At 44.4% G+C, this 10,961-nt stretch overlaps 1 pseudogene; it reads right to left on the bottom strand.

Moving 5' to 3' along the window:
• Nucleotides 1-9,157: 9,157 nt before the first annotated feature.
• Nucleotides 9,158-10,573, bottom strand: LOC117853489 (probable methyltransferase TCM_000168; annotated as a pseudogene).
• Between the last annotated feature and the right edge of the window lie 388 nt (nt 10,574-10,961).

Below are 10,961 nucleotides of genomic sequence, written 5' to 3'. Positions count from 1 at the left end.
TGAGCATCAGTCACAACAAAATTGGCATTAGATCGAAGCCTTTCAAATCATATCTGACGGGGCAGAGGGAATAAGCTATCATGGCGATGCTAGCATGGATGCATGTCACAGGAAGGGTAGTACGAAAACTGCAGCATGAAGGGTCAATATCACTTGTTGCTTGGGCTCTCTATACGCAAGGATGAGCATCAATCACAACAAAATTGGCATGTGCAGATCGAAGCTTTCAAATCATATCGGATGGGGCAGAGGGAATAAGCTACCGTGGCTATGCTAGCAGGCTGCAAAAACGGCATGGCCTTATACTTTAGATGGAACACCTTCCACTCATAATACTTCCCCTAATTTTGAGCAGAGAGTGTTCCAAAAATCAAGTAGACCATCAATCAAATTTCAAATCCAACTCCAAAACAGCTTTGGCTGATGCTCTACCAAAGATCCCACCATCCAAATTCTAAATCCATCAAGTCTCACATGTGTTGGCTTTCATAAAGGTTATATTATATTGTACACCTTAACCTCCAACTTTCATTTTTTTGGACATACGAGCGCACATTTCAAACTTGGTGAGAAAACACATGTTATACACCACACCTTCACCACGACATGCATCACGAGCAACATCATGCATAATTAAGCATTATGAACATCTATTTATGCATAGTTGACCATCATGAGCACTATTTGTGCATTAATGAATGTTTTGGCCATGCATTGTTAAGTGCCTAGAAATTGATTATTTATTGTTGAAAAATCCAATTTGTGAAGAAACCCCAATTTCTTCCATACAACTGTGCCCCCAATTAGTTTATTTAAATACTAGAAACCATTTAGTGATTTTAAAATATTTTTACCAAATTTTCAGAGATGTTTCCTGGTGCCAAAAATTCAATGAAAGTTCAATTTCAGTTGTTTTGTTTTGTCGATTGTGTGAAAACCATAGAAGCTTTTGAGTTGATTCTTGTTGCATTCGATTCTTGACGATTTTATATTTCCAAGGAGTATTTTTATATTTGTTTTGTTTTATTTTCCCACTCTCCAAACTCATCTTCCTCCTCCCTCCTATACTCTCGCGACAGGTGGCCGGCATGCCTCCCGAAGATCATCGGTTGGCCCTCCCCAGCCCCTGTAGGGCTCCTCCTCCGCTCATAGGCCACCCGAGCATCCTCCCACATGCCCTCCCTCTCTCTCCCACGCCTCTCGTCTCCCTTGGTTGGGCAGCCCCTCCATTGAACTGGCATGGCTACCACCCGGCGCAACACCTTTAGCGCCGCCCCTCATCGCCAATGCCGAGCAGCGTCGCTGTGTCACCCTTATCTCCTCGCGCCCATCCTTATCCTCACCTTGCACGGCCATAAAATGACCCTCTCCTCCAAGCTAGAGCCTCTCAAACCTCAAAACTCTAGGAGCTTTTTCCATGGCTGAGTTCTTGAGACACCTTCGTTCCCCGGCCGATTCCTCCACCATCCCTCCACCTCCACCAAATTCCTCTTGCCTAGAGATGCACCCCTTCCTTGGCTACACCCTCAGCCCCTCCTCTCCATCAATCGTCCACCAAATCGACGGGAATCGAAGTTCCCCCAAAGGTCCAAGAACTTTTCCACCGCTGGTTCCGCCCCAACGTGGTGCCCCTCCTCCCGGCCTCCCTCGTTGCCAACCAACGCCTCAAATGGAACCTAGGTGAGCTCCTAACCATGATGTTTGTGCCTATGTTCCATTTGCCTTAAGTTTCCTCGCCCGTTCCCGGCGATGTCGCCAGCGTTCCTCGCTGCCGCGTGGAGCCCCTGTGCGTCGCCCCTTTCTCCTCTACCTGCGCTGCTCCAGGGAGTCCCCTGGCCTGGGGCATGGCGCCACCCTCTCTCTCCCTGCACCGCTGCCTTTCCCTTGCCGTCAGCCAAAACCTGTGCTGAGCTCCTGCCTAATGTGCCAATGTGCTGTGATCTGGAGGTAGAAGAAAACTTGGACCCAATTGCTTGGTGGAATAGAAGTTCAGGGGGTTATGGGATAAAGGGTTGGTATTATGTTTCAAGGTGGAATCTATCCAGGGGCTAGAGCATAAAATGCAGGGTTAGAGTGTTAAGAGAAGGGCATATCCGTGAGGGGAAAATGTTTTCTAGGGGGTAGCATACAAATAGTTTCGGACTAGTTTTAAAATGGCTAGTTTTAAAATGTTGACAACTTTGAAAATGCATAGAAACTAGTAGAAAAATGCTAAAAATGTGATTTTTGTTGCGTTGGATTCCTTGTGAAGCCTAGTTTATTTTAGAGCTGAGTATGTGCATGTTTATATTTGATATCTTGTGCTATGATTTATTTGGTGTGAGAGCCATTAGATGCATTATAAATCACCTAGTGCTCTAAAAATGGTGAAACCACTTTTTTTAGTTCACTTGTGACATGCATGTTCAAGATCCGAAAGTTGTGCTACTTGATTAGATGGTTTTCATGATATTTTAGATTTAAAATGCATATTGCCATATTGATACTGCTAATTGCATGGTGAACAGGGGAAAAGTTATAAAATGATGAAACGACCTCTAATAGCCTTTGTGTTACATCTAGAATCTAGGGAAAATGATGTGGGTACTTTTATGGTTGATTTACATGCCTTTCTAGATATTTTAAATGGTAGTTTAACTTGTTTAAGCTATATCTACAGATTAAAAATTGATTTTGAAATGAATCCACCTCACGTAGTTTTGTGTTGCTATCTCCTGCTAGTGAGATTTATTTCATGTTTATTTCTCAACAAAAGACTTGAATGTTACAAATTCGTGCTTGTTTAGCTTATTGTGCAAAATGATTTCTTTCATCATTCTTGTGTGATTTCTTATTGTTGTTAGCAAGGTTGTTTTGTTACTCAGTGATTTCTTACTGTTTCTTTTATCATTCCATGCATTTCATGAGCATTTGCACTCATAGCATCATAACTAACGCATGCACACATTCATTCTGTTAGAGAGCAAATTTTCGGAGAACGTAACCTTGAACCCTTGAGCTGAGGCCGTCATGAAAGTTGAGTTTGAGCTCGAAGAAAACCAAGGCAAGCCTCTAAGCATGTTTTGTCTCCTATTGTGTAAAATAAAGTTGTTACTATGCATTGATATAAGTTATAATAACTTCACCTTGCAAATTGCTTAGTCCTACTTAGTCATAAAATGATCCCTTAGTAAAAGAAATGGTCCTAGGTTAATCAACACCTTTCTAATAAGGGTCTTTAATGTCGTTAAATAAATGAACATGATAGGTAATGTTGGATACAATACTTAAAGTCGTGTGTAGGAGTTTCACCATAGCCTAAGTTAGTATTGGAAACCCCTGTGTGAAGTTTGTAGAGTTAAAACGGTAGTAGAACCCCAATCATAAATCATCCTTCATAAGCTGCAGAATAACCATATTTAATTGTTAATTAAAATTTGTAGAAGTCAAATACATCCCAAATTTTACAGTAGGTCACATGTGTAGTAATGAAGCCTCTTTAAAATTTTCAGCCCCAGATCACACTTGATGCAACTGGACACACTTTTTGAAGTTAAAGCTAGTTAAATGGAACAATAGCAAATGTTAAATAGGAAGGGTAAAATGGTAAATGCTAATTTAAGTTGTTTAAACATTCAGAAGCAGGATAACTTTCCAAATACATGTTGAGCAACCCTGAAATGACCCCCCCCCCCCCGCACTCTTTTGTGAAGTCAAAGTCGTTAAAATCTTATATGTGTACACAATCACCGTCAAAGTAAGGCACAAGTTTTATTCATGTCACACCATACTTTACAAGAAAAGAAATGTTTATAAACTTGTTTAAATAAATATGGTCGAAATGCACCCTAATCTTTTACAACATTAATGAAACGCAACCTACACATAAAAGCTTGTTTTTGAAATCTTGCATTTGCATCTCGTGTAGAAGCTAACTTCGCTGATGGAACGTACGAGCTCAGCCCGGAATGCGAAGCAGGAGGTTGTCTACTGAGCTGAACGTAATCAAGGCCCAAACCAAGTTAAGAAGAGCCCAAGGCTGAGTTAGGGCAAGAAGGCAAGCCCCGCAGCATAACCTAGTTTTCTAAATTTATGCACTACTTATGCTAGTTATGTTTGTGCATTAAGTTTATAGGCGTTGTTTGAAACCCTAGTTGCATGATCCTAGGTACCTATGTTCTGAATACTAGCATGATAGGTCGTGTAGTTGCTATGCTAAATAGGAACTCGGTAGAAGTCAAGTGATTTCCTATCACTCGCGAGTTATAGGAGTTGCCTGTTTACTTATGTTGCAACCATAAGGTTGACGGACAGGGCCCAACTTTGGTTCTGAATTGGTGGATTGCCCCATCTGTCTAGGAAAAAGATACTAAGGTCAAAATGTGTTTAGAGCTGTGGTCAAGTGTTTGAAAGTACTAAGCTCATACCTAGTATGGGATAGGGAAGTCTAGTACCTGATTGGTCCGGGATGTGGGCATACTCCCTACTCTCTCTGGAACTAGGTTCCCCTACTGCAGCATAGGTACAAGTGCAATCATGGTACGGCATCGTTCCAGGACTGTGGGGCCTTGTATCCAAGGGAAGTGGGCCCTGGCCATGTGTCAGGGATTGATGGGGGTGGCTGACATGTGTAGACCCAGTGTGGTACGCATATGTCGTGGGTTTAGATTCACCTTGCAAGGTTAAAAAACTCGATTTGGATCCTTTGCTGCTCATAGTTTGAGACTGCTTGACTGCACTTCTACACTAAGTAAGAAGAGGAACAAAGTATGATGGTTAATATTGATGCTTGAATTAAATTGCTTGTTCACCATGCTTGCTTAGAATAGGTGCTTACCTAGAATGGTTAATCAACTAGAACCTAATGCTAAAACTTGAAACTAAGGACCTACTTTAGAAACATTTGGCAAAACAAACCCCTCAACCAAAAAGCCTTGCATGTCTAGGACTCGGTGGAGTAGTTACCACCTGACGGGTAAGCCTTGTTGAGTATTAGTATACTCAGCCTTGCTTGTGGCTATCTTTTTCAGGTGCTGTTGTTTACTTGGTTGCTAGTGTGACTCGGCCGTCCCAACTCCCTCCGGGTTGGACTGTCGAGTGGGACCCGTTCACGGTCGGCAAGGATTGTGGTGGTTGATATCATGGCAGGCTTCACCATGGTATTGTTGTACCGATGTTAGACTATCATTTTTTTCCGCTGCTTTCAAACTCTGAAAACTTTACCTTATTGCTTTGAAATCCTGAGTTGTAATAAATGAAGTTGGGACCTTTACTAATATTTCTAGATTGTTGTAATCTCTAGACTCATCTTCATGCGAGTATGCTTTGTTTCAATCCGATACAAGTGGTTTATCGGGTGAAACTCGACGGACTACCATTTTAACTTGATTAAAGTGTCTGCTCACATATGAGGCGGTGTTGAGTACATTTTAGCTGGGTTAATCTGGGTGGTTCCGCCACATGAAGAGTTCATCGGGGTGAGCATATCCATTACGTCAAGGCCCATCTTCCTCAAAGTCTTGGCGAAGAGCACATTGAGGCCACTGCCGCCATCGATGAGTACTTTCATGAGTCTGGAGACTGCGACTACTGGATCCAAGACGAGAGGATAGTGTCCTGTGTCGGAGAAACTAGTCCACTGATCCTTTCTTGAAAAAGTGATTGACACCTCAGACCACTTGAGGAACGTAGGCGTTGCTAGTTCAATGGACATGATCTCTCCGAGGGCTAGTTTCTGGGACCGCTTGGTAGTAGTGCCCGGTGCGCCACCGAAGATAACGTTGACGGTGTTGGACAGGTTCTAGAATTTCCCATTGTCATCCTCGTCGTCGTCTTGTTTGGCCTTTCCCTTGTCCTTTGCTCCAGAAGGTTCTGGCAAATCTTTCTTGACTCTACGAAGGCTATAGCAATCCATCGCGGAGTGTTTGGAGTGTGGGTGCCATGGGCACTGCTTCTTTAGGAGCTCCTTGAACAGAGTCCTCTCTTGATTTCTACCGCTTTTCTTGGAGGACTGGGACATCAGCGTGACAGTATTGTCTAGCTTCCTCTTGCGATTTTGACCACCCGAGTAGTTGCCTCGATTGTCGTTGGGGCGATCGTTGCAGTTCTTATCGTTGTGTTGGCCATTGTTCTAGCCTCTGTTATGACTAGACTCGAACCGCTTGATCTCTTTGTCTTCTTCATCCACCCAGGCATGTATCATAATCTTGAGAGACTTGATATCCTCCGGGCATCTCCTGCCAAAATCTTGGAACATCTGATGGTCATAGAGACCGTTCTGCAACCAATCTATAGAGTCCCACTCCGTGATGTCCACGATAGTGGCCTTCTTGTCGAAGAAACGGCATAGATAACAACACAAGTTCTCACCTTGTTGCTGTTTGATTTGCGACAAGTCAATCCTATTGCCAGGATGTTGCATTGCCCCTGCGAAGTTGTTTGTGAATGCTGCCTTCAGTTGACTCCATGTGTCAATGGAATTCCCTTCTAGAGATTTGAGCCATATGAGTGGCCCTGCATCCATGCAAATAGGGAAGTACATGACTTTGGTACCATCGTTTCCTCCCACCGCCTGGACTGATAGCGAGTAGCACCTCAACCATTGGACTGGGTCCTGCTTGCCATTGTATTTGATAATACCCGAAGGTTTAAACTTGTTGAGTAGAACCGTCTTGCATACTCATTTTGAGAAGGCAGAAAACCTATCAGAATCTTCTCCCGAGTAGTCGACTTCCTACTCGCGTTCGCAACGGCGCTCTTTGATGATGTCATGAGCGTCGCGATTCTTGTTGAGCTTATGACGGAGGTCACGCGCTGGTTGCTCAGGCTCTGGGTGGGGCCCATTGTAGCCATGGCCTCCCGAGGGTTCCACCCAACTACCTTCTATCCTGTGCTGACTTGCTTTGGGATTCTCAATTCTAGGAACCTCGTTTCTGGCATCCTTGTTGTGACTAGGCCTGGCACTCTCATTACGACATGGATGCCTGCTGTTACTGCTGTGATAGGAAGAGGTGCGTCAAAATGAGTGAATCGGGCTCTATCAATTGAGTTGTTCGTACGCATGCTCCACTAATAGAGCTAGTTGCCTGGCGCACTTGGTTTGTGGCATTGCTCAAGTAATCAGGTCGATGGATGCGATGGTGATGAGAGGAGTGTGATGGTGATGTGATTGAACTACTTCAAATGCGTGATCCAAGTTCATTATTGGTAGGTAAGATGCAAGACGGCGATGATGATCTACTCGTGCCGCGTTTCTTGCTCGCTGACAAGTCCTTTGAGACTCAGTTTCTTCTCCTTGTATGTTGGCGGTGAGCTCATCCTGCGAGATGTCATCTGGGTGACGTTCGTGTTGCGGATTCCTCTCCAGCAGCTCTGCTACGTCGACTTCTTGTGCAGCAACTATGGCGAGTAGTTCTCACTCTGGGGAGAAACTACCCGAACTTAACGTGATGACCTCCATTGGATCCATCTTCTTCGTAGATAGGCGATAGAGGTGTTCCCTCCTGGTACGGAAGGTTGTCAAGGTAGGCAACGAGGCGAGACTCGTCGTCCTTGGCGAGAGCAGATGGCTTCATGTTGAGCTAGTAGATGAATCTGTCCTGTGGACTAGATGTGATTACTAGGCCTTGCTATGGTATTGATAAAGGGATTTCCTCATCTGGATCCGAGTAGTAGTCGAGGTCGTCGATCGAATCCATGTTGGACTGAGATCTGGATAGGGTAGCTTTATAGAGAGCACCCAAGTTTCGGAGTCCGAACGGGAATCAACTTGTATTGTAGATCGATTCACACGATGGCTTAAGCGCTAGCTCATGCAAACCAATTTGATAGGTGGAAAAAGTTGAGTTGTACTCAGACTCGTCCCTTGAGCCTCGGAAGAGGTCGAAAATTTTGTTGAAATTTTCAACAAAAACCTCCAAAGCTTGGCGATGAAGGTTGGTGTCGTAATGTTTCTCCTCCGGGATCGACGCGATGTGGCGATGGAAGTTTCCAGCGCCGTCCGTGACGCAGACCCAGAAGCCGAAGACGAATGTTGCACCTGCTTCGAACGTGACGGTGGGCTTGATGATGACTTGAGCCATCGAGTTTGTCAGTGGATCTTTAGCGAGATCCACTACCTAGTGCACCAGCTGTCGGTGTTTAGACCCAACAACGTACCGAGGGGGTACCCGACGTAGTATTTTATGCGTGGGGCTTGCCGAAGACCAGGAACTCGAAGGTGAACTTGAACACACGATTTAGATAGGTTCGGGTCACTTATATCGCGTAATACCCTACATCCTGTGTGTTGGTTTGATTGTATGGATTGAACTTGTTTGGAGGGGTCCCTGCCTTGCCTTGTATTACCAAGAGCAGGGTTACAGGTTAGTTGTTTATAAGAATACTAGTCGGATTTGACTAGAGTCCTACTCTAATTACTATGACTAGTTTCCTAATTCTCAACTAGTCCTTGTCCTCCACGTAGACCACGCCATCCTGCACCATAGTCTCCATGTCTAACACGTCTCGGTGTACAACCCCATATTGTAGGACTGTCCATACCTTCCAGTGGGCCCATAGATGTATGGCCCACAGCGGGCAGGCGGCGGCACGTGAGCGCGAGCGAGTGGCGGCAGGCGAGCGGCGGGCCAGCGCGGGTTGGCGAGCAAGCAGCAACGCGGCGCGGGCGGGTGGCGGCCAGCGTGCAGCCTTTTTTATTTTTTTGAACCTTTTTATGCTGGTTGGTTTTATCGACTAAATGGGGTCTTTAGTCCCGGGTGGATGACTCGGGGCTAAAGGACCCCCTTTTGTCTCGAATTGTTAGTCTAGGTTGGATTTTCGTGATCTATGACCCTTACCAACCGGGACTAAAGGTGCGATTTCTAGTATTTTGAATAAACAGTGTACTTACATATTTAATATGGTAAAAGGATACGGCCAAAGGGCCAGATGTCCCTTCATTAGGTGGTGTTCCTTTGTAGAGAGAAATTTAACAGTAACCCAAAGAAAAATCATTAATCACGACCATGAAAATATATATCTTTTTACTCACTGTCTGATTTGTATAGGTATCATTATTCACTTGTGTCAATCACAATAATATGTAATTCTCTCATATTTGAAGCCAGAATAAATCTTGAAAGGGAGGGGATAGATTGGTGATTAGCTCTTTCTTGCCAGAGACATTGCAGGGAAAACCCTAGGATTTTTGGAAAGTTCGTGTTCTAAAGGTGCTGGAATGATGAACTTCTCCGCCGTCCGTATAAATTCGTCCATAATGTAAGTGGTCCCCAATTATTGGCTCAAAGCCAGCTCTAAGACTGTATGCTATCGTCTTTGGGTTGATCAGGTCTTTGTTCACACCAATCATACTGTCATGAACATGAAGTTTACTAATAGAGAAAGATCCCTGCTCTTCTATAATCTCCTTTACTTCTTTCTCGTAAGGTGCATATAATGGTATGTAGAAAGTCTTTAATTTTTGTTTATCAACCAAACCCTGCAAGAAAATCAGGAATAATAAAGCATTGGATTAACTTGCAAATTACGTCGAAATCTGGTCCCATAAGAAAAATGAGCAAATTCATACCCTTGATGCCATGTCGTCTAAAATGCGGGCTATGAGCTCCCATGTTTGTTCAGTTGACTCACTGCCAGGATCAGGGGATTGTGTTGCGGTCAAGGAAAGAATCATCCTTCCTCCAGGAACCATCTCTGTTGCACTGGAGTCCAAGAACAGAAAGAAGTCTTTTCTGAATTGCCGGGCATAAGCATCAAGTACAGTGGGGCGCGTTTTCTGCCATAGTTGCTCGTGGGCATCGTACATCGGAATGCCATTGTTCACCAGGTCTTCGAGTGCCTACCAATTATCGTATCTTAAACATGCGTAAAGCAGTTGATAGCTAAGAAAACAGAACATGTGTGTTGTGAGAAGGAAAATGCGCATACCTCTGAAAGCCAGTGCAAGCTATTAGATGACAGGACAAGATGCACGGACCAGTAGTGAACAGTCTTCCATAGAACGACCTGGGCACAATACTAGCCACCACTAACGGAGAGGAACCGTGCTCACCCTTTTTAGCGTTTCGCTTTTGATGGAACGCCACTAGGGACTAAGGGTGTGTTTGGTTGGTTGTATCATTTGATTCATGTATGAAATGATTCAAAATAATAATGATCCTTTTGTTTGGTTGGGCGAATTGGATCTACTCATCCAGGATGTGACCATCCCACTTAATACATTATTCTACTAATTAGAGTAAACCATGTGGTACAAGTAAATTGGTTGAACCATCCCATCTAGGATCATCCATGCATGCATCATGTGGTACATGCAACCAAACACACCGTAAATGTTTGACTGCAGTGTTGAAATCGTTGCTGGGAAGGTCGTTGAGGAGCAGGCTCAGCTCGGGTAGCAGCTGCTGAAGCTGAAGACACTGACGCTGAATAGCATCGATGGCAGTCGAGACCAGGGTGAGCGCGCTAGGGCCAGAAGAGCAGCCAAGGTCTGAGATCGCCATGCAGTTCGGAAGATGGATGGTGTTGCAGCACAATTCCATGACAGCCTCTTCAATCTGTGGCTTCATTTTAATCTGCTCCGCACTCTGCACACGAGTTATTTGTCACCTGTTTTTCCTACCTTAATTAATTTCCGCGGCCTACTATTAATCAACAACAAATCTCCATGTGTGAAGTCTAACCCAAGCAAAATGGCAAAATGATGACAATGATTTTGAAAACAGAAAGTCTTGAGTGGATAAGCACTAGCCCTATTAACCAAAAAAGAAACAAAATACTAGGAAGAGAACAAAATTATGTACCTGAAATATCGAGTTGCGAGCTTAGCTTGTTTCCCCTTCTACTGCAAGGAGGAAGCGGGCGGATAGGAGAGGGTCGGAGTCACAGGATCTGGATCCATCAGAGGATGGAGGGGTAATAGTGGAATTCTTCGGCCAGCTCTGGTTCGTTCCTAATTCCTTCCTCACCACAGAAGAACACGA

This window comes from Setaria viridis, chromosome 4, assembly GCF_005286985.2.
Source record: "Setaria viridis chromosome 4, Setaria_viridis_v4.0, whole genome shotgun sequence".
Lineage (NCBI taxonomy): Eukaryota > Viridiplantae > Streptophyta > Magnoliopsida > Poales > Poaceae > Setaria > Setaria viridis.
This window is presented reverse-complemented; position numbering and strand designations above follow the sequence as displayed.